The sequence below is a fragment of the Mya arenaria genome, chromosome 16 (assembly GCF_026914265.1).
Source record: "Mya arenaria isolate MELC-2E11 chromosome 16, ASM2691426v1".
NCBI lineage: Eukaryota > Metazoa > Mollusca > Bivalvia > Myida > Myidae > Mya > Mya arenaria.
Window position 1 is genome coordinate 36,709,777 of NC_069137.1, and position 26,389 is coordinate 36,736,165.

The following is a 26,389-nucleotide window of genomic DNA, read 5'->3' on the forward strand; positions in this document are numbered from 1 at the left end:
CAATGTATAAATCAACTTATTTAGCCGGTTGTAGGCAAGTAATGTGAACCAGCCAATGTATAAATATACTTATATAGCCGGTTGTAGGCAAGTAATGTGAACCAGCCAATGTATAAATATACTTATATAGCCGGTTGTAGGCAAGTTATGTGAACCAGCCAATGTATAAATCTACTTATATAGCCGGTTGTAGGCAAGTAATGTGAACCAGCCAATGTATAAATATACTTATATAGCCGGTTGTAGGCAAGTTATGTGAACCAGCCAATGTATAAATCTACTTATATAGCCGGTTGTAGGCAAGTTATGTGAACCAGCCAATGTATAAATCTACTTATATAACCGATTGTAGGCAAGTTATGTGAACCAGCCAATGTATAAATCAACTTATTTAGCCGGTTGCAGGCAAGTTATGTGAACCAGCCAATGTATAAATCTACTTATTTAGCCGGTTGTAGGCAAGTTATGTGAACCAGCCAATGTATAAATCTACTTATATAACCGGTTGTAGTCATGCTATGTGAACCAGCCAATGTATAAATCTACTTATTTAGCCGGTTGCAGGCAAGTTATGTGAACCAGCCAATGTATAAATCTACTTATTGAGCCGGTTGTAGGCAAGTTATGTGAACCAGCCAATGTATAATTCAACTTATTTAGCCGGTTGTAGGCAATTTATATGAACCAACCAATGTATAAATCTACTTATTTAGCCGGTTGTAGACAAGTAATGTGAACCAGCCAATGTATAAATCTACTTATTTAGCCGGTTGTAGACAAGTAATGTGAACCAGCCAATGTATAAATCTACTTTTTTAGCCTGTTGTAGGCAAGTTATGTGAACCAGCCAATGTATAAATCTACTTATATAACCGGTTGTAGGCAAGTAATGTGAACCAGCCAATGTATAAATCAACTTATTTAGCCGGTTGTAGGCAAGTAATGTGAACCAGCCAATGTATAAATCTACTTTTTTAGCCTGTTGTAGGCAAGTAATGTGAACCAGCCAATGTATAAATCTACTTATATAGCCGGTTGTAGGCAAGTAATGTAAACCAGCCAATGTATAAATCTACTTTTTTAGCCGGTTGTAGGCAAGTAATGTAAACCAGCCAATGTATAAATCTACTTTTTTAGCCGGTTGTAGGCAAGTTATGTGAACCAGCCAATGTATAAATATACTTATTTAGCCGGTTGTAGACAAGTAATGTGAACCAGCAAATATATAAATCTACTTATTTAGCCGGTTGTAGGCAAGTTATGTGAACCAGCCAATGTATAAATCTACTTATTTAGCCGGTTGTAGGCAAGTTATGTGAACTAACCAATGTATAAATCAACTTATATAGCCCGTTGTAGGCAAGTTATGTGAACAAGCCAATGTATAAATCTACTTATTTAGCCGGTTGTAGGCAAGTTATGTGAACCAGCCAATGTATAAATCAACTTATTTAGCCGGTTGTAGGCAAGTTATGTGAACTAACCAATGTATAAATCAACTTATATAGCCCGTTGTAGGCAAGTTATGTGAACCAGCCAATGTATAAATCTACTTATTTAGCCGGTTGTAGGCAAGTTATGTGAACCAGCCAATGTATAAATCTACTTATTTAGCCGGTTGTAGGCAAGTTATGTGAACCAGCCAATGTATAAATCTACTTATTTAGCCGGTTGTAGGCAAGTTATGTGAACCAGCCAATGTATAAATCTACTTATATAACCGGTTGTAGGCAAGTTATGTGAACCAGCCAATGTATAAATCTACTTATTTAGCCGGTTGTAGACAAGTAATGTGAACCAGCCAATGTATAAATCAACTTATTTAGCCGGTTGTAGGCAAGTTATGTGAACCAGCCAATGTATAAATCTACTTATATAGCCGGTTGTAGGCAAAGTATATGAACCAGCCAATGTATAAATCTACTTTTTTAGCCGGTTGTAGGCAAGTTATGTGAACCAGCCAATGTATAAATCTACTTTTTTAGCCGGTTGTAGGCAAGTTATGTGAACCAGCCAATGTATAAATCTACTTATATAACCGGTTGTAGGCAAGTTATGTGAACCAGCCAATGTATAAATCTACTTATTTAACCGGTTGCAGGCAAGTTATGTGAACCAGCCAATGTATAAATCAACTTATTTAGCCGGTTGTAGACAAGTAATGTGAACCAGCCAATGTATAAATCTACTTATATAGCCGGTTGTAGGCAAAGTATATGAACCAGCCAATGTATAAATCTACTTATTTAGCCGGTTGTAGGCAAGTTATGTGAACCAGCCAATGTATAAATCTACTTTTTTAGCCGGTTGTAGGCAAGTAATGTGAACCAGCCAATGTATAAATCTACTTATTTAGCCGGTTGTAGACAAGTAATGTGAACCAGCCAATGTTTAAATCTACGTATTTAGCCGGTTGTAGGCAAGTTGTGTGAACCAGCCAATGTATAAATCTAATTTTATAGCCGGTTGTAGGCACGTAAGTTGAACCAGCCAATGTATAAATCTACTTATATAGCTCGTTGTTGGCAAGCAGTTTTAACTAACCAATGTATAAATCAACTTATTTAGCCGGTTAAAGTTCAGTTTTTCGTGCTATTATAGTTTTGTTAGTTTTGCACGAAACAGAACTATCATATATTGAGTCGCCACCTCATTTTGTATCTAGCGGAGAAACACTCACTTCAGGTCACTTCTGTGGCGTTCTACCTAGAACTATAAAGAAAAACTGCTTAATTACTGCTGATTTACAAAACCTAGGGGTCGAAAATAGTCCAAAGAATCGCCAATATTTTAACAAATATTCCAAAATATTTATTTTAGTAAATCAGCAGTCAGCCTTTATTAATTGCGGTAAATATAAAAAGTGGCTTGCCTAGTTGGTGGATAGATTACACTATATGTTGTAGGTCACTGAACAACTTAAATATGGTATATATAGATACGTCGAAACAAACCATTAATTTTCGTAAGTATATTCTTACAATCTTGAACCCTTACTGAATGTATGTCAAACCTTGCTAATTAAGCACACTTTAAAGCACTCGTTATTAACATAAATCGTTTATGTTTGAAGTACAGGAGTATTTTAGTGGCATAAAGCCGGCTGTATAGCACTTACACTTCTTTAACGGGCAGCGTAAGATATGTCGTCTAGTGGTATTTGATCTTAATGCTCTTGAAACATTTCATTTTTAAGTCAAACCACTTATATGGCACTTAGTTATTCATGCCGAAAAAAAGTATGTTAGATCAAGCATACTGACTATGAATCGTTACGATGCCACGTATGTTGTTACACAGCATTGGGGATAGTTCTGGGCTGGGTCGGGGAAGGGAGGCTGGCTGCTTTCCTAATAAATTCAATAGCTGATTCTATCGAAATGGCATAAAGTCATGTACAGTAAATCTGAAAATACGAATCAAGGTTCAGCTACGTATGTTTGTGATGCTGGGTATTAGGAAACTAATTCTACTTTTCATAGGTACGATTGTATCGGCACCACGCCAGTTTTTCACAATCTGATATCTAATTTGATCGAAGTAATAAAAGTTATTATTTGAAGATGCATAGGAAAGATTTAGGACTCCACATGTTGTGAATGATCTAACCCAACTTTCCCACCCTAGAATTCGTTTCAATGTCGATTAGTTGTTATATTGAAAGCGAGCTTGCATGGTTTGGAAGGAGGTAGTCCGCGATTAATTGATTGGCGGAAGCAAGCAATGATCGATGGCTTTGTGTTTCCGGTCATGTGACCGGTGCTGGAGAAACTCATCTTACACCCCCCATGTAAGATGAGCCAAGCGCAACAACGCGCCACTTCTTATTTCTTTTATTGTATGGTTTATGAGGAGTATATTATGCAATTTCAATAAAGTGGATTCAAAAATATAAGTATACAATACTTTTAATTAGAATTGAAAATAAAGAATCGTAAAAGCGCGATTTTTAAAGGATACTATTTGACGTCGATAGTGATTTAAAATTACTGCGCTTTATGACGTCAGAACACAACGTCGCACGCGCTTTTTGGTGAAGTGTACAAAAGTACGTTTTCTACTGTCAATTTTTCCACAAATTCATAATTTAAGGTATGTAAGAAAAAATATCAATCATGTTTTTCCGGTCCGGATCGAAAAATCCGACCCTCGGGCACGCTGCGTGACCGGTAACTCGGCAAGCCTCGTAACCGGCTAACGCGCGTGCCCTCGGGTCAGATTTTTCTATTCGTACCGGAAACACATACTAGATACTTATAATCCTTTAATTGTGTAATTTTACGCAAGAACTGTTGTTTTATAAATACAAAATATATTCAATTTTGGATCCGTTTGGCTAGAAAATGTGGTTTACTATGGTCGTAAAACAATAAACAATCGAAGTGTGGTATAGTGTTCATTGACTCGATTTATTCAAACACTACTATTATTGCCACTGTAACTGTTACTACTGCTGCTGTTTCTGCTACTGCTACCACCACGATTGCTCTTGTTACTTCAACAACAACAACTACTACTACTACTACTAACTACCTAACTAACTAACTACTACTGACCCTAAAATAGACGATTCTTGGCGGTGCTACTTGATCGCCTTGGATATCCCCTACATTCCAGTATCCGGTCCTCGGGGTGTGCATTGCCTTATTCTAGCTTGTAACCGCCACCCAAAGTAGGTTACTGTGCTTGATTTACCCAATAGGAAGTCTTAGACATTTGGGATCAATTTTGGTGAAGCTGACCCCAACATGGAAGTTAACGGGCTGCGCTTGATTATAGCCGTTGAGGTCCCCTACATGCCGGTACCCGGTCTTTGGGGATAACATCGCCTCTTTTTGCCTGTACCAGACCCTAAATTTCATAGCGTTGGGGGTCAATGAGTCTGGATGGCCTGGGTTTCAAACCAAACTTTGACTTTGATGTATATATTATATTTTATTCGATATTCATTTATTACTATGTTAATTGTATTTAACAGAATTACGCAAAAACCTCTTTCAGCGTTCAACAAAATATTTGTTGTTGTTTATAGTCGGTTTGTTTTTCTTTTACTTGCACATTTTGGTACTTTACAAAACCCTTTATTGCAAACATGATAACAATTATGATTGATTTCCATATTGGCTGCTGTGTGAAATGTATTTGTTTTTTTCCTCTGTTTCGTCGTATCTAATTTCAGAAAAGACAGGCAAACTCTGTAATCGTTGCTAACATGCCTGAAAGGAGTCGGCACTAGCAACACTTGTTACAAAGCACGCCAATTACAACAACATTTATACACGATTCATCGCTAATTTACACCTTAATCCACTGCAATAGTGCTTATCAAGTGTTATATGTTCATTTTAAAACAACTAAGTCGTTAACAAAAACTACATTACATTTTGCTTACATTCCATCGCCATGCATCCAAAATGTGACAGAATTTGCATTACCGAATTCGAATCCAGCCATTTGCAAATGTCAACAACATCAAAGGAGTTTATATATATATACAATATGTTAAATAAATGAACATTTCATGAAGAAAGCCAAGCCAACATATACAAGAACCTCTTACACCATTTTACTAAATAATGATCATTCTCTTTAAATTCCAACACCACACACTCACTTCAGACATTTTTGGTCATACCTTAATCCCAGTTTAACAATAATACTAAAATTGCCATGTTCAGCCTGGTGAATAACCGGTAAAATAACACCACACGCTCCTGAATCCAGACTATTTTCATACACAGGTCACATGCTGTTTTGTAATTAAATTGCTATTTTGTTTTCGAATGTTGGAATCAAACGTTTCTGCTGTCAGCGTGGCATCTGTTGAAAAAGCTTCCTTTTAAAATTTGATAGATGAAGCTGTTTCACTCGCAGAGGTAAATTAATCATATGTTTAGTGTAATGTTCTCATTTCAAAACCTATCAACGGGGAAAAACACACACAACAATGTTAATTGAGATGAAAGCATATTTTCAATTATTTGATTTGATTGAAATATACAAGCATAAACCAGTCGCTCGGGAAATTGATCCGTATGAGTAGAAAAAATAAATCCAAAACTATTCTCTTGCAGGTTTATAAATGACTTAAGTATTGTTTACTTGCTTAATATCCTTAATTCACGTAATAATTATTTTGCATAAGTATTGGCTTCAGAAGGATATTTCGTTGGTGTCGAGAAAACAGAAGTAGCCATTCTTGTGATGGCAAATGTATTTAATTTGGAATGACCATTATCAAATTAATACTTTTCTGACAGCTAAAATAGTTTCCCAATTTAGAGGCAATCTGTGCTATCCATACAAAAGAGGATTTTCACAGTAAGATTAAGTAGCAACATTTAATTAAGTAGTTTTAAGAGAAAACATGCACAAAACCTACAATTGTAGACACTTTTAAAGCACTTATGTATGAGTATTGGTGTCAATTACAGTTAATGGTTTCTGTTATATTTATAAATGAACCCTGAGAGAATGTCTGCCATAATGGCTTTGCATTAGTGTGCATTTATTTTATCGAAATGTCACAAACTTTGCTTTCAGGGGAATGCCTTAAAGGCCTAGTTGAAGCCTTCAATAAGTGACCCCCCCCCCCAAAAAGCAACAACCGTGTATTTGTACACAACCACTGTTAATTGATCTTAATCTTATTGCCTCATTGTCTTATCAGATCTCCAATCTGAGTATCCTGCTGGGCAGGTTTGCCTTTTTATCATAAAAATGGACCCTAAATGACCCAGAGCCAATAAACGAATACACAGAGAGATGCACAGCAGGGAATTATCATGCCAAACATTCCTTAAACTAGGCCTTTAAACTGTAATAATATGAGATCACTTGTTCAAGAGACACTTGACTATAATAATAAATCATACCGTATCTGAGTGTACATAACATTTTGTCCTTGGAGAGAAAATTGATTGCTATGGCAATGTGAAACACGTATAATTTGTCAAAATTTTGCTGCAAATGAATTATGAAACTGACAAAGATAATCAGCGAACAGCTTGCTACGTATTTTGGACCATATGGAATGAATAGGAAATGCCTAGGTATTTGCGGCCTTGGTCCGTAAATTGCAAAACGCGTGTTTCTTTAGAAAAAGCATATCCCAAATCTTTCATTTACTTTTTGAGATTTGGAAGAAACCAGTTTTACATTAAGCAAATACTTTACTCAAACATTTTTGTTTTTGCGTCTTAACAATAATAATATTGCAGTATGGAAAATAAATTAAAGATTCGTGTGGCAATATTTTGTGTTTTATTATTTCAACAGAGTATCTGTTTGTTTAAATAACGATACAGGCAACTAAATGAAACGAGTCCCTGTATAATACACGGTATGTTTCTAGTAAATGAAGAACTGTTACTGTTTTTCCTAAATGCCATATCAAACACAACTCTGTACAATATCTGAAATGTCACTATAGAAACTCAAATACTTTAGGAGATACAAATGGCACGCACATCTCTGACGGCTCGATACGCTATCCCACTCACAGGATGTTGCCGAAATCGCACGATGATTGTAGAAAATGGCTTTCCCCGCAAAATGGAATAGTTATATATCCTCCTCGATCGTTCTCTTGATCCAACTATACACGTTACAACTGGTTGTATGAATGTCAGATGTGTGGAAAGAGGAGATTGAATCAGACCGTACAACACTCCTAGTCTGGTATTTTTTTGTAGAAGAAAGTTTCTTAAGTGGGAATTCAGGACCAGAGCAATGATTTAAAAAGGGCAGGGTGCAAGGTCAGACTGTGATCTTTTGATGTGCATTAAAAGAGCGCTAATGGGGCATTTGCAAGGGTCAATGTTAATAAATTATTGTAGATGTGTTGTAACTACTCTCAATACCAATACAAATGGTAAGGGTTGCTTTTATCTCAAATAAGTATCACAATTATGTTTCTGTATTATTTTTAAACTTTTTTTGAATTGACATTTTGAATATAAAATATAATTCATAATTATTGATGGAAGCTCTGCCTAACAAAAGGCACAGTGGGGAATAGTAATACAGCAGCAAGGAGTCGGAAAATGGAAGCAGGCCTAGCTTAAGCATGGCAATGTTAAAAAATTTGGTAACAACTAATAGGCTATGACAACAACTATTTTGGCTTTGGTAATAAGAAAACCACAAAACATGAACACTGAAGTGCATACGGATATAATTTTTATTGATATTTTGTAAATGTTTTTAATGAATCTCAAAGGAAAAATGTAATACAAAATAGATTTAAACAATAAAATGTTGAATATTATTTATAAATGGCACTTAATATAACAGCATAGCTAGTGGATGTTCTTCATTAGCTGTAGCAGTTAAAATGCTGACAGTGGTGAATGCATATGATGTTGTTATCGTAGCTGGTTAAATTTACATATCAACAGTCAACCACACCTGTAATAGACCAATGCCTAAACACCAGCAAATCAATTTCAGAAAAATAAGAACAAGGTATATGAAAAGGGACATTCTCTTTTGAGCGTTTTTATAGTTGGTCTAAGATTAAATAAATGTTATAATGCAGTATTTTATTTCATAATCTGAATAAGTCTTAAATTGAGCCAAATTAACATTACATATAAAGTATGTCCTTATTTCTCCATAATTATCAATATTATACTAGGGTTTATTAGATCAATTGGGGATGAACCAAAAGTACCAAAATCAGCAAGTTCAATTTTTCCTTAAAACAAGACCGAACTTATGAATAAGGGCTAGTATGAGGTCAAAAATGCAATATTTTAAATGAAAAAATAAATATTTCTATCCCTGTCTCAGCTGTATGTATACACTAAGGAATAGCATGTGGGGGTCCGGTGATTTTTACAAGACACACTCAGAAGCTTTGTTTTGAAATAACTGGGATTTACTCGGTTCAAAAACTCAATTAAAATGTACACTAAGATATACATTCCATTAAAGTTTTGGACAGTTTTTTTATCATCTTGCAATGGTATCATCTGGTGTCTAGTCCCTTGAAATGTATGCCTGAATGACAGAAATGCAAGGTAAAGCTCTAGGAAATAATGGTGTAAGATGAAGGTTATATCAAAGGATGGATTTCTTTTAAAAGAATTGAAAAATAGTTTACCATTACAATTAACCAGTCTGTGGTGTTATATGAATCTATAATGAACTACTTTGGCGAAATGATAATGTACAGTATATTTGGCTTATCAAAATAACCCCTGTTCTAATAGCAACAACATAAAACCATCACACATACTATTAAATCTGAGGCAAAGTGAAAGTAATGCAATTAATGGAAGATGCCGCAGCTGACAATTATCATATAACATGAATGACAGGAAGAGTATATCCATTATCACACTCTTTTGAGCAGCATTTGTCATTATTTACAATTGAACAAGAAGACATTTACATAAAATGAGATTAGCAATGAATCATGAGTGAATTAATAATGTGAAAACAATGAATCTTAAATGATACACATGAAAACATGATAACATTGTAGCAGAAAAAACATGCAATGAGTGAAAATAATTATAATATGTCAAAAATCATTTATTTATAGGTTAAGCAGTGCATTTGGTTGGGGGGAAATCTTAAATTTTTAAAGGCTGTAAACTGCAAAAAGGATTGTCCAAAATAATTTCATAGCCGTTGAGGAATGTTTGGACTATGTTTCCATAAGGACATTAGGTTATTGTTATTTTTAATAATTATCAATTTGGAAGACATTTCTAGGCAGCCATGAAGTAGAGCCTGTTTTTTTAACAGTGATCAGACTTCAAACTTAGAAAGAAATGTTAATGAAAAATATAAAGACAATTGAAAGCAGAAATGTCAAAAGGCTTATTGCTGAGTTGTTATAGGAAATTAGACATTGACTGCCTTGTATATAATGAAGTGTACTAACTATATGATATGAAAATGATCATAGACAACAGTGGTAGAAATAAATAAAAACGAATTCATCTAGATTATCTGTTAGTGGCACTGGTATAGCAACAGAAAGTATGTGAACATCAATACAGAGTGAAAAATCGCATCTTAATAAAATCATAGTTAACTTCAAGTACAATTTCTATGCATAGAGCACTGATAAGACACAAGTATTAAATGCAATAGATTTGGCAATGTCTGTACATACTGGTGATCTCAAGTTGCAGCAGAATTTATAACACAGGAGTTTATCATTCTTCATTTATCACTGAAGATAGCATGATTGCCTTTCAGACCTTTCTAGTAATGTTTGAATATGAGGAAATGGTAGTTGAAGTAGTATAAAAGTGAAGATTTCCTTCTGCTGCCAGTAGGAAGCAAAATCAGCTGGGTGGAAACAGTCAGCATTGTGTCATCTAAAACTCCACCATCCAATCCCCTCTTGGCCTCTTTCACAAAGGTAGATCAGATTTTCTGCAAATGTTCACATATGCTAATTATAAATACAAACCTTGAATACTTTAAAATACCAAATTAACAAACATATTTTAATCAATAAATAAGAAATACAGCTGAAATTAGAGACACAATAAAGAATGTATTGTGTTTGGAAACAAGTATTGTTTTTTTGCTTTAATTATGGGCATTTGTCATATTGTATCATCTAGACAAACACAAATCTTAAGCTGAATGAAACAAAAATGAAAAAAAAGTTTTCAAACAGCATTGATGCTTGTTGTTTTAAGTATGATCTGACAAAAGATCATAGGCTTTTGGACCAAATGAATGACACTCAGCTGAAATTTTCTAGATATCTGATGGTTATTCTAAAATTAAATTCACCTGCATTATCAGTACATTGTTCGTTGTGGTAGTTGTAGTGAATGGTTTGTAGGTGTTGGCAACAACATCAGTAAAGCATAACATCAGTATGTCTCCTGGCTAGACATCTTTCTCCACAGCTTTGAGCCTAATGGTCACAACCTCATTGCGTTCCTTAACAGTAAGACCTGGGGTTCTTCCTGCATTAGAAGACAAGAAGAATATGCTTTAATAATAAACGATTTACATTAACAGAGAAACACAAAAAAACATGTACATGTACTAGCAGTATACAAAAGCAAATATATATACATGTAACTGGTGGCTGTGTCAGTGTTAATGAGATTAGGGTAAACTTAGAAACTGATATATCAGCAAGTTGATAGTTAGATATTTTTCAGTAGTTAAATTTATACTTTGAAGGTAAAATGGATTGAAAAAATGTATGATATATGAAAGATTCCATACCTGGATTATTTTGCTGGAAACTGACATCCTTGTTATCCTAAAGGAAGATAGTGGCAGCCCCTGCATGTTAACAAACCAGCACCGGATGCATTTGCTGTTCATGCACAACCAAACCGCTATTACATTAAGTGGAATTTCTTGTTCCTAGTCTGCCAAATACTGTCTGTGGAGCACTTTTGACCTGCTGAATTTGGTAAGAGATGTTATTCCACCATGAAATGCCATCTGACCTCCTGTGATACACCACATTCCCACAGGCAAAGACTGGGGAATGGCCCGCTTTTTTCAAAGGCTTCATTGATGGAATTCATCTGCAAATACATGTTTCATTTTAAAATGGTGGCGTCTATTTTATCAACTGATCAGCTTAATGATTTTTTATATGGAAGTTAAGAATCAGGTTCATTTGTTGTGCGTCAATACTATGCTACAGATGCTGGAATTATTTTAAAACAACTCCAATCAATAATTCAAAAATATAATTCAAAATGATAAAGTAACGGTTGAATTAAGAGTGTTGCTATACAGTGATAAATGTTGAGACCAGGGCCAGTATTCAGTATTGATCTTAGCCTTATCCTTGTCATCGAAATAAGACTTTTGGATGAACAAGTCTGAATTCTTATACTATTGCATGGAATCATATTTTTGAACAAGCCGTGCTATATAAAATTCAGAATTTGAGCAAGCCCGGAAGTCATTTTACCAGTGCAGGGCTTGTGGGCTGGTGCTATTTTCGACCACTGGCTTCACTTATAATAATATTCAATCAAAGTTGCTTAATAAATACAGCCCCAGGGCTTTACCTAGTCATTGATACACATAAACATCTAACTCTGTTTTGCACAATATCAATTTTGATAAGAAGAAAATATTACTCTATTTATAAGTCATCTTTAAAGGAGGAGCTTTCAATGTCAGGGGTGTTAAATATTCAAACAGACTTCTTAATATGGTATTGTGTAAACACCTAGTTATTATATTAGTCAGGCAGGTGCATTGTTGCCTTTGTGAGCACTTTTTCAGTCAAATAAGCATAGTTGGTAACTTACTGTCAATCACATTATAGCATTTAACTAAAATTTAGTCAGCTTTCAGTACAAGGTACTATGGTATGTGATCAGAGTAGTATGATTCTAGGGTGCCATAAGATCTTAAACAAGTTGAATCCAAGTTTGTTTATATATGGTATTAATATGAGCCATAATCAGTTGTAACTGAATCTATTAACTGGCATAGATTGTAATTGGTATGCAATAAGTGTGCAATAGAAGCCCTTTCATTTTGATCATAATTTAAATCTCCTAATAAAGCGATCTTGACCTGTAATAGCTTTTTTGAGTTCTTGGAAAAGAACTGAATTATTTCAACTTCAAGTTGTTGCTTCCTTTGGTAAACAATAAACAAAACAAATAAATAAATAAATTGTTTCTGAGCTGTGTAATGGCACACTCGATACCTGCAACACCATGAATTTTCAGCATTTGCAATAAAAATAACTGCAATAACTGTAATAGTTACGCAGTCTATTGAGTAACCCTACCTAAGCTTTAACCTACTTTCTACGTCTATTTTTAGACTTGGATGTTAATAAACAAACAACGATATTGCACAGCGTTGTTTAAATGCAGTTTAATACAGACCGACAGGCTATACAAACCTGATGCACAATAATTTCACGTTTAGATGGCAATAATAATACTCACTATACACATAGACGTTGAAGTCAGTCGCTTGCATAGTCCTTGTTTTGTTCTGTAAATCTTCGTGACAGCGTGTAAAGGACTCCTGTCAATAGGAAGAATTTTAACTGAACGAAACTAATAACAGCAACAAAATTTCGAATTTCCTACAAATTAAGATATTTATAGCTTAATAACTGACCGAAATAATTTTTCAACTGTTTGTGCTTCTACATATCATTTTCAAAATATCAGAACAAAATACCAAAATTAGCGAAATTCAAGATAAAGAACAAACTAAATTCGTTCGAAAATTCTATTGTAAGTAGTCACTCACCGAAACTTGCCGGCCGATGATTGGAAGATGCTTGGAACGATGTGTATTCATACATCATTTGAAACATATCAATCAAATTCCTTGAATCGCATAGTTAGGTACTTGTTTGAGAATTATGTATGAAAGTCAATTATCTTGACGCGCTAGCTGCGTCTATATCCCACGTGTTGTTTTCCTAGATAAGAATGACAGATCCCAGCGCTAAGTATCATCGAATGGCAAGTGAACGGAGAGATACTAAAATGCTGACCTTAGGGCTGAACAATAGATATAGAGTAAAAGGCTGACCAAATAAAAACTGAATGAAAATATTTTGATATATTTTTTAGAGTTTTATGGGTTGCAGAGTTTTGAAATATATTTAATGTACGTGGTGTCGCCTAGATGTAGATTGATACTTCTATATCTGCAAATGATAAAAAAGTCATCTATCTTAAACTAAACGCTCTTATAAATTATACAAATATTTATAATCAATCAGTTATAATAAATTCAATAGTACAAGGAAATCAAAATAACCCATTAAAATTAATTCAACAGAAATAATTCAATTTCCATTTTTCTGGTCAGCGTTTTCCCCCTCATTTATATGGTCAGCTCTCGGGTCAGTCTTTTAGCACAAGACAACGCGCACCTGCTAAGATAGTTAAAAAATTTCAATGTTTTGTTGAAAGAAGCCAATCTGAATAAGTTTTTCATGAAACACTAGTGTCATAAGAGAAAGGTATAATCTACCAACAATTCATGTCTAACCATTGTGTTTTTATTTAACAATGCACTGTTAAATATTGTGGAATTACAGTCGAAGAATATATTTTACAATATGAATCAGCCGCCTTTGGGCGCTACTTGACTCGCGTACTTATGAATAGCGGACAAAATGTCTATTTTATTTGGCCGTGCACTTCCGTTTAAAACTGGTTCCTGGACGCTTCTGTTTGAGGTATGAAGCCGGGGACCAAATGATGCATGCCTGTCGAATAGTAGCATGATACCTATGAACGGCACTGCTTTGCAAGTACCGTCCAAAAATTGATGATGTGTTTCTTTAAATATTATTTTCAGTGAAATTAACTGAAATATCTTAAGAATTTACAGTTAGAATATCATGAATGTATTATATGGTTTTAAATACTTCATAAACTGGTCTTGACGGCGTTTTCAATGCTTAATTTCTTTCTTCAACACAAGTCAATGATTTGTGCATTATGTAAAATATTTGCTATCGATGCAAAGAATTGAACACTGGGTAAATGCAATTTTAACTCCGAGGTCAAAGCAGTACAAAACAACTTATTTTTTGTTCATCATTTATTCACAGATTCCTTTATAACGGTGTTACTCAACATCCGAAAACTTTTCTTGTTGGAACACTGCTATGCTGTTAAGAATCGTCTTGTTAACCGCTGCTGTGTGCAAAAAATAGGTCATATAAAACATAAACTCACGTAGGCCTGTGCTCGAAATAGCTTCGTATATAAGACTGCTCTTGTATATCCCAGTTATCAGACGCGCGGCTGCCTGCACACTGGAACGTTGTGAGAGTGCAAAAGTTTTCAAAGGATATAATTAAAGCGTAGTTATAATTTCATTTGGACAAGGTATGTTTGTTTATTAGTAAATCTTTAATATAAACAATTGTGATTTTTCAATTTTTCAGAGATTTTTAAAACAACAATGTACCAGTATGTAAAAAATTGCTCATAGTTGTAAAATTAACGAACAGGGATCGCTACATATTACTTTGGAATATGTTACTTAATTATTAATGGTTTTGGCATTTTTCTATGTAAAATAACAATCTGTTGGGATAATATATATTTGTTAAAAACCTTTGAAGTGCTAACTTTATTACGAATAACCTTGATAGTACATACATGAGCGAGTTTCACCAAAATACTGAAGAGAGAAAATATTTTAGCTCATGAACTACGATGAACCGAGTGGAGGAGAGGGGTTCACGGTCTTTAGATTTTAAACATCATGATGAATGAATAATAGGGGTGTGTTTTCATTTTTTGTAAAAGCGATTTTGTTGTCCAAATATAAATATTCTCATAAATCAATAGAGATTCACATGATACAAAAATTATATGAGGTTACCGGCATTCATACTAAGCATTATTGGCTCAATGCCAAGACAAACTCTTTTGAACTTCAAATATCTTCAGATTACACAATTTTGACGAATAGGAAATAGTATTAGCTTTCGCTGTAATTCATACAATATGTTTAAGCACTTGGGACAGGTATTAAAACATACCGTTTGACAAGGGGTCTGTTTAACTGTTTCTGCTTTTAACACAGGTTCTAAAAGTTCCTATTTAACTAAACTACTAGTTAACTACGCTCGCCTAATGCTGATCAGTTAGGTGGAATAAAGTAATCTTAACGTATAACACGTGTTGTATAACAATGAGTTCGTATTAAATTTAAAAGTAACGAATGCATGGTGTTCACAGAATGTACGAAGATTTGTATGTGTACAATGTTAGAAGTATTTCTACCCGATCATGCAATTGTAAATCTCTCATTTGCATCAAAAGACAAAAATTGACATAGGATTGACATGGACAGTCAGGTTAATATTTTTTCATCAAAGCAATTTCAATCATAAGTGGGTAAAATTACCATGGTAATCAACCGAATCTAGACTAGTTTCATACACATGTAACCAATTGAAAGTTGAAGGCATAATTCGGTTAAACATTCAGTATAAAAGTAGGTCAGCCAATGCAAAAGTTTATGTTGTAAAATCCTGCAATCCCCGAGCACTGATAAATCTCAGCATCGCAAGTGCATGTAATTAGTTCAATTGGCGTACTTTATTTATGGTAGCATGCCTCTTGATAAGGCCACGCTGATGAAACATTTGTTTCATTGATATGGTTTGTGTTTTGGGTTCTTTAATGAAGTATAACAACATAGATGTTTCTGTACTGAGTTTATTATAGCGACTGAATACATATGGCTATAGGTGGAGTATGTATCTCTAAGCATGCAAATCATATTACATTTACAGCTTTAGACATATACCAGAACAGTTTGTTCAAACGAACAACCTATATCCAACTTAATGAAAATGACGTTCCGTCCGTATGTCCAGTACGCACAGCTAGATGTTTTCGACATTAAACGAGCGTTACAGATATAAAAGAATGTCAATGGGATTTCGGATATCTCAAGGTTTTTAAAGTATGAAAACGGTATAGACATTGGAAAGTCTCATTTGCGTGGCGTCCATAGTTGATGATGCAATTTGTAACGGTAGATCTAATTACGACCGTTTAGCTCGCCATCTACCGACTCTCACATCTGGACATGAGGGGATGTTCTAAAACCTGGCCTGGCCTGGCCCGGCCTGGCCTGGTCTAGCATGACCCGCTGACTCAGCATATTGTGTCAGGCCAGGCATGCACTGAAAATATTGAAAAAAAACAACACAATGATATACCTAGAAATTATTTAGAAATGAAATTGCATGTATAATGTAATGATTTTTTGCTGAGTTTTATTTAGTAAAAAAGGAGTTTGATTGAATGCCTGGGAATATTGTTAACACTAATCGGATAAAACAATTAAGTGCACAGATCTTGGTTTACAAATCGAACCTTAAAATGAATGTGTTCAAACTCAAGTTTTACATACATAAATTATATATTTTATTTTTTACATACATATATATTTTATTTGTGGTGATTTTTATGTTTTGACTTTATTTATGATGTAGAAATTCCATCTTACAGTTCATATTGTTGAACATCAAGTTGTTAAAAACTACATGCATAGCTCAATTGAAAACCTGATTTTTGTATAAGAATATTTATTAATAATGCATTCAAATAAACTACATTATTTAACTAGATAAATCTCAGAAAAAAATCTAATATAAAACATGCAGTTTAATTTTTAAATCTATCATTGTGTCTGTGTATATACAGAGCTTAAACTCTCATTATGTATAAAATCTGGCCTGGCCAGGCAAGGTTTTAGAACATGCCGGACATTGGGCTACGTTTCAACTGGTAATAGTGTGTTGGGAACCTGCCAAGATAATTATCAATACAACACTTGTTAGTATTATCATGTTTAAACCCAGATGGTGAGATTTACTGCAGCCATAGGATGTTTCTTAACAAATATAGAAATTGTCCAGAAATAAGTCTAATTCAATCAATGCAATACCGATTTCAAATAAATCAAAATATCCAAGAGCTCCCATGAAGCTAAAGTTATATCACAAAATAATGGTCGGAAGGCGAGACAACCTTAAGTGTAGCAAGTTCAGAATGAGACACAATTTACTATAATATCAAGATCAGTTATTTTGTTTTCATAATTGTTCTGTTTTCTTTAATTTCAATTTATTTTAAAATAACATATAGTAATATTATTCTTTTTTTTATTTTGAAACAAAAGGAGTGTTCTATATCTAACTTGTCTACTGGTAAACTGTGCACGCGTATTAAAAATTTGCTCGCCGTTCGGCTAAATAAAGTATTCAAAGCGTATAGCACATGTTGTGCTACTAAGAGTTCGCAGTATAATATAAAGTTCTTTCGACTAAATATACCGAGTTTATCAGCTTCTTGAGATAAGGAGAGAAGAATCCAACAACAACAACGTATAGGAATCTCAAAAAAGGGAAATGTTGGTAGACCTGGGGAAAACAAGAAATATCTGAGTCGGAATACTGCAATTGTTTCACAGACAGAAACATAGATGTACAGTTTGTCCTAGTTGTATGTTGCCTCTAAATCTTAAAACTGCTGTAGTTGAAAACACACACACACACGCACGCACGCACGCCCGCCCGCCCGCCCGCACGCACGCACGCACGCACGCACACACACACACACCTACATATATATATATATATATATATATATATATATATATTTTTTTTTTTTATATGGAATGATTGTCATTGGTTAAATACGGCCTCTGAATCCTTAAAATGTAATAACCGAACAGACACAATAATATGGACTGTTTGTCTAAGTTAAATACAGACCCCTAGTCTCAAAACTGTAACAGCTGAACAGACACATATAGATGGACAATTTGTCATACTACTTGAATACACACTCCGAGTCTCGAAACTGTAACAGCTGAACAGACACACATAGATGGACAGTTTTTCTTACTACTTGAATACACACTCCGAGTCTCAAAACTGTAACAGCTGAACAGACACATATAGATGGACAGTTTTTCTTACTACTTGAATACACACTCCGAGTTTCAAAACTGTAAAACTGAACAGACACACATAGATGGACAGTTTTTCTTACTACTTGAATACACACTCCGAGTCTCAAAACTGTAACAGCTGAACAGACACATATAGATGGACAGTTTTTCTTACTACTTGAATACACACTCCGAGTCTCAAAACTGTAACAGCTGAACAGACACACATAGATGGACAGTTTGTCTTACTACTTGAATACACACTCCGAGTCTCAAAACTGTAAAAGCTGAACAGACACATATAGATGGACAGTTTTTCTTACTACTTGAATACACACTCCGAGTCTCAAAACTGTAACAGCTGAACAGACACATATAGATGGACAGTTTGTCATACTACTTGAATACACACTCCGAGTCTCAAAACTGTAACAGCTGAACAGACACATATAGATGGAGAGTTTGTCTTACTACTTGAATACACACTCCGAGTCTCAAAACTGTAACAGCTGAAAAGACACACATAGATGGACAGTTTTTCTTACTACTTGAATACACACTCCGAGTCTCAAAATGTAACAGCTGAACAGACACATATAGATGGACAGTTTGTCATACTACTTGAATACACACTCCGAGTCTCAAAACTGTAACAGCAGAACAGACACATATAGATGGACTGTTTGTCTTACTACTTGAATACACACTCTGAATCTCAAAACTGTAACAGTTGAACAGACACACATAAATGGACAGTTTGTCTTACTACTTGAATACACACTCCGAGTCTCAAAACTGTAACAGCTGAACAGACACATATAGATGGAGAGTTTGTCTTACTACTTGAATACACACTCCGAGTCTCAAAACTGTAACAGCTGAACAGACACATATACATGGACAGTTTGTCTTACTACTTGAATACACACACCGAGTCTCAAAACTGTACTATCTGAACAGACACACATAGATGGACAGTTTGTCATACTACTTGAATACACACTCCGAGTCTCAAAACTGTACTAGCTGAACAGACGCATATTGATGGACAGTTTTTCTTACTACTTGAATACACACTCCGAGTCTCAAAACTGTAACAGCTGAACAGACACATATAGATGGACAGTTTGTCTTACTACTTGAATACACACTCCGAGTCTCAAAACTCTAACAGCTGAACAGACACATATAGATGGACAGTTTTTCTTACTACTTGAATATACACACCGAGTCTCAAAACTGTAACAGCTGAACAGACACATATAGATGGACAGTTTTTCTTACTAGTTGAATACAGATCCCGAGTCTCAAAACTGTACTAGCTGAACAGACACATATAGATGGACAGTTTGTCATACTACTTGAATACACACTCCGAGTCTCAAAACTGTAACAGCTGAACAGACACATATAGATGACAGTTTGTCTTACTACTTGAATACACACTCCGAGTCTCAAAACTGTAACAGCTGAACAGACACATATAGATGGACAGTTTTTCTTACTACTTGAATACACACTCCGAGTCTCAAAACTGTAACAGCTGAACAGACACATATAGATGGACAGTTTGTCTTACTACTTGAATACACACTCCGAGTCTCAAAACTGTAACAGCTGAACAGACACATATAGATGAACAGTTTGTCTTACTACTTGAATACACACACCGAGTCTCAAAACTGTACTAGCTGAACAGACACATATAGATGAACAGTTTGTCATACTACTTGAATACACACTCCGAGTCTCAAAACTGTAACAGCTGAACAGACACATATTGATGGACAGTTTTTCTTACTACTTGAATACACACTCCGAGTCTCAAAACTGTAACAGCTGAACAGACACATATAGATGGACAGTTTGTCTTACTACGAAACTGTACTAGCTGAACAGACACACATAGATGGACAGTTTGTCATACTACTTGAATACACACTTCGAGTCTCGAAACTGTAACAGCTGAACAGACACATATAGATGGACAGTTTGTATTACTACTTGAATACACACTCCGAGTCTCAAAACTGTAACAGCTGAACAGACACATATAGATGGAAAGTTTGTCGTACTACTTGAATACACACTCCGAGTCTCAAAACTGTACTATCTGAACAGACACACATAGATGGACAGTTTTTCTTACTAGTTGAATACAGATTTCGAGTTTCAAAACTGTAACAGCTGAACAGACACACATAGATGGACAGTTTGTCTTACTAGTTGAATACACACTCTGAGTCTCAAAACTGTAACAGCTGAACAGACACACATAGATGGACATTTTGTCTTACTAGTTGAATACAGACGTCGAGTCTCAAAACTGTACTAGCTGAACAGACACATATAGATGGACAGTTTGTCGTACTACTTGAATACACATCTGAGTCTCAAAACTGTACTAGCTGGACAGACACACATAGATGGACAGTTTGTCATACTACTTGAATACACACTCCGAGTCTCAAAACTGTAACAGCTGAACAGACACACATAGATGGACAGTATGTCTTACTACTTGAATACACACTCCGAGTCTCGAAACTGTAATAGCTGAACAGACACATATAGATGGACAGTTTGCCTTACTACTTGAATACACACTCCGAGTCTCAAAACTGTAACAGCTGAACAGACACATATAGATGGACAGTTTGTCTTACTGCTTGAATACACACCGAGTCTCGAAAACTGTAACAGCTGAACAGACACATATAGATGACAGTTTGTCGTACTGCTTGAATACACACTCCGAGTCTCAAAACTGTACTAGCTGAACAGACTTACATAGATGGACAGTTTTTCTTACTAGTTGAATACAGATCCCGAGTCTCAAAACTGTAACAGCTGAACAGACACATATAGATGGACAGTTTGTCTTACTACTTGAATACACACTCCGAGTCTCAAAACTGTAACAGCTGAGCAGACACATATAGATGGACAGTTTGTCGTACTACTTGAATACACACTCCGAATCTCAAAACTGTAACAGCTGAACAGACACATATAGATGGACAGTTTGTCATACTACTTGAATACAGACCCACAAACCATATCAATGAAACAAACGTTTGAAAACTTTCATCAGCGTGGCCTTATCAAGAGGCATGCTACCATATATAAAGTACGCCAATTGAACTAATTACATGCACTTGCGATGCTGAGATTTATCATTGCTCGGGGATTGCAGGTTTCTACAACATAAACTTTTGCATTGGCTGACCTACTTTTATACTGAATGTTTAACCGAATTATGCCTTCAACTTTCAATTGGTTACCTGTGTATGAAACTAGTCTAGATTCGGTTGATTACCATGGTAATTTTACCCACTTATGATTGAAATTGCTTTGATGAAAAAATATTAACCTGACTGTCCATGTCAATCCTCAATTTTTGTATTTTGATGCAAATGAGAGATTTACAATTGCATGATCGGGTAGAAATACTTCTAACATTGTACACATACAAATCTTCGTACATTCTGTGAACACCATGCATTCGTTACTTTTAAATTTAATACGAACTCATTGTTATACAACACGTGTTATACGTTAAGATTACTTTATTCAACCTAACTCATCAGCATTAGGCGAGCGTAGTTAACTAGTAGTTTAGTTAAATAGGAACTTTTAAAACCTGTGTTAAAAGCAGAAACAGTTAAACAGACCCCTTGTCAAACGGTATGTTTTAATACCTGTCCCAAGTGCTTAAACATATTGTATGAATTACAGCGAAAGCTAATACTATTTCCTATTCGTCAAAATTGTGTAATCTGAAGATATTTGAAGTTCAAAAGAGTTTGTCTTGGCATTGAGCCAATAATGCTTAGTATGAATGCCGGTAACCTCATATAATTTTTGTATCATGTGAATCTCTATTGATTTATGAGAATATTTATATTTGGACAACAAAATCGCTTTTACAAAAAATGAAAACACACCCCTATTATTCATTCATCATGATGTTTAAAATCTAAAGACCGTGAACTCATCTCCTCCCCTCGGTTCATCGTAGTTCATGAGCTAAAATATTTTCTCTCTTCAGTATTTTGGTGAAACTCGCTCATGTATGTACTATCAAGGTTATTCGTAATAAAGTTAGCACTTGAAAGGTTTTTAACAAATATATATTATCCCAACAGATTGTTATTTTACATAGAAAAATGTCAAAACCATTAATAATTAAGTAACATATTCCAAAGTAATATGTAGCGATCCCATGTTCGTTAATTTTACAACTATGAGCTATTTTTTACATACTGGTACATTGTTGTTTTAAAAATCTCTGAAAAATTGAAAAATCACAATTGTTTATATTAAAGAATTACTAATAAACAAACATACCTTGTCCAAATGAAATTATAACTACACTTTAATTATATCCTTTGAAAACTTTTGCACTCTTTCACAACGTTCCAGTGTGCAGGCAGCCGCGCGTCTGATAACTGGGATATACAAGAGCAGTCTTATATACGCAGCTATTTCGAGCACAGGCCTACGTGAGTTTATGTTTTATATGACCTATTTCTTGCACAAAGCAGCGGTTAACAAGACGATTATTAACAGCATAGCAGTGTTCCAACAAGAAACGTTTTCGGATGTTGAGTAACACCGTTATAAAGGAATCTGTGAATTAATGATGAACAAAAAATAAGTTGTTTTGTACTGCTTTGACCTCGGAGTTAAAATTGCATTTACCCAGTGTTCAATTCTTTGCATCGATAGCAAATATTTTACATAATGCACAAATCATTGACTTGTGTTGAAGAAAGAAATTAAGCATTGAAAACGCCGTCAACACCAGTTTATGAAGCATTTAAAACCATATAATACATTCATGATATTCTAACTGTAAATTCTTAAGATATTTCAGTTAATTTCACTGAAAATAATATTTAAAGAAACACATCATCAATTTTTGGACGGTATTGCAAAGCAGTGCCGTTCATAGGTATCATGCTACTTTTCGACAGGCATGCATCATTTGGTCCCCGGCTTCATACCTCAAACAGAAGCGTCCAGGAACCTGTTTTAAACGGAAGTGCACGGCCAAATAAAATAGACCTTTTGTCCGCTATTCATAAGTACGCGAGTCAAGTAGCGCCCAAAGGCGGCTGATTCATATTGTAAAATATATTCTTCGACTGTAATTCCACAATATTTAACAGTGCATTGTTAAATAAAAACACAATGGTTACACATGAATTGTTGGTAGGTTATACCTTTCTCTTATGACACTAGTGTTTCATGAAAAACTTATTCAGATCGGCTTCTTTCAACAAAACATCGAAATTTTGGAACTATCTTAGCAGGTGCGCGTTGTCTTGTGCTAAAAGACTGACCCGAGAGCTGACCATATAAATGAGGGGGAAAACGCTGACCAGAAAAATGGAAATTGAATTATTTCTGTTGAATTAATTTTAATGGGTTATTTTGATTTCCTTGTACTATTGAATTATTATAACTGATTGATTATAAATATTTGTATAATTTATAAGAGCGTTTAGTTTAAGATATATGACTTTTTTATCATTTGTAGATATAGAAGTATCAATCTACATCTAGGCGACACCACGTACATTAAATAAATTTCAAAACTCTGCAACCCATAAAACTAAAAAATATATCAAAATATTTTCATTCAGTTTTTTTGGTCAGCCTTTTCCTCTATATCTATTGTTCAGCCCTAAGGTCAGCATTTTAGTATCTCTCCGTTCACTTGCCATTCGATAATACTTAGCGCTGGGATCTGTCATTCTTATCTAGGAAAACAACACGTGGGATATAGACGCGGCTAGCGCGTCAAGATAATTGACTTTCATACATAATTCTCAAACAAGTACCTAACTATGCGATTCAAGGAATTTGATTGATATGTTTCAAATGATGTATGAATACACATCGTTCCAAGCATCTTCCAATCATCGGCCGGCAAGTTTCGGTGAGTGACTACTTACAATAGAATTTTCGAACGAATTTAGTTTGTTCTTTATCTTGAATTTCGCTAATTTTGGTATTTGTTCTGATATTTTGAAAATGATATGTAGAAGCACAACAGTTGAAAAATTATTTCGGTCAGTTATTAAGCTATAAATATCTTAATTTGTAGGAAATTCGAAATTTTGTTGCTGTTATTATTTTCGTTCAGTTAAAATTCTTCCTATTGACAGAAGTCCTTCACACGCTGTCACGAAGATTTACAGAACAAAACAAGGACTATGCAAGCGACTGACTTAAACGTCTATGTGTATAGTGAGTATTATTATTGCCATCTAAACGTGAAATTATTGTGCATCAGTTTGTATAGCCTGTCGGTCTGTATTAAACTGCATTTAAACAACGCTGTGCAATATCGTTGTTTGTTTATTAACATCCAAGTCTAAAAATAGACGTAGAAAGTAGGTTAAAGCTTAGGTAGGGTTACTCAATAGACTGCGTAACTATTACAGTTATTGCAGTTATTTTTATTGCAAATGCTAAAAATTCATGGTGTTGCAGGTATCGAGTGTGCCATTACACAGCTCAGAAACAATTTATTCATTTATTTGTTTTGTTTATTGTTTACCAAAGGAAGCAACAACTTGAAGTTGAAATAATTCAGTTCTTTTCCAAGAACTCAAAAAAGCTATTACAGGTCAAGATCGCTTTATTAGGAGATTTCAATTATGATCAAAATGAAAGGGCTTCTATTGCACACTTATTCATACCAATTACAATCTATGCCAGTTAATAGATTCAGTTACAACGATTATGGCTCATATTAATACCATATATACACAAACTTGGATTCAACTTGTTTAAGATCTTATGGCACTCTAGAATCATACTACTCTGATCACATACCATGTACCTTGTACTGAAAGCTGACTAAATTTTAGTTAAATGCTATAATGTGATTGACAGTAAGTTACCAACTATGCTTTTGACTGAAAAAGTGCTCACAAAGGCAACAATGCACCTGCCTGACTAATATAATAACTAGGTGTTTACACAATACCATATTAAGAAGTCTGTTGAATATTTAACACCCCTGACATTGAAAGCTCCTCCTTTAAAGATGACTATAAATAGAGTAATATTTTCTTCTTATCAAAATTGATATTGTGCAAAACAGAGTTAGATGTTTATGTGTATCAATGACTAGGTAAAGCCCTGGGGCTGTATTTATTAAGCAACTTTGATTGAATTATTATAAGTGAAGCCAGTGGTCGAAAATAGCACCAGCCCACAAGCCCTGCACTGGTAAAATGACTTCCGGGCTTGCTCAAATTCTGAATTTTATATAGCACGGCTTGTTCAAAAATATGATTCCATGCAATAGTATAAGAATTCAGACTTGTTCATCCAAAAGCCTTATTTCGATGACAAGGATAAGGCTAAGATCAATACTGAATACTGGCCCTGGTCTCAACATTTATCACTGTATAGCAACACTTAATTCAACCGTTACTTTATCATTTTGAATTATATTTTTGAATTATTGATTGGAGTTGTTTTAAAATAATTCCAGCATCTGTAGCATAGTATTGACGCACACAAATGAACCTGATTCTTAATTTCCATATAAAAAATCATTAAGCTGATCAGTTGATAAAATAGACGCCACCATTTTAAAATGAAACATGTATTTGCAGATGAATTCCATCAATGAAGCCTTTGAAAAAAGCGGGCCATCCCCAGTCTTTGCCTGTGGGAATGTGGTGTACCACAGGAGGTCAGATGGCATTCATGATGGAATAACATCTCTTACCAAATTCAGCAGGTCAAAAGTGCTCCACAGACAGTATTTGGCAGACTAGGAACAAGAAATTCCACTTAATGTAATAGCGGTTTGGTTGTGCATGAACAGCAAATGCATCCGGTGCTGGTTTGTTAACATGCAGGGGCTGCCACTATCTTCCTTTAGGATAACAAGGATGTCAGTTTCCAGCAAAATAATCCAGGTATGGAATCTTTCATA

General features: G+C 34.7%; 1 protein-coding gene across 4 annotated transcripts in view; it reads right to left on the reverse strand.

The window, feature by feature from the left end:
- LOC128222502 (low-density lipoprotein receptor-related protein 2-like) overlaps window positions 1-22,862 on the reverse strand; it is a 588,217-nt gene extending 565,355 nt beyond the window's left edge. For all 4 annotated transcript variants that reach the window (XM_052931539.1, XM_052931542.1, XM_052931540.1 and 1 more), the window contains exon 1: window positions 22,774-22,862. The gene's annotated coding sequence lies outside the window, so the exon portion shown is untranslated. The remainder of the gene's footprint in view (window positions 1-22,773) is intronic.
- Window positions 22,863-26,389: the final 3,527 nt, after the last annotated feature.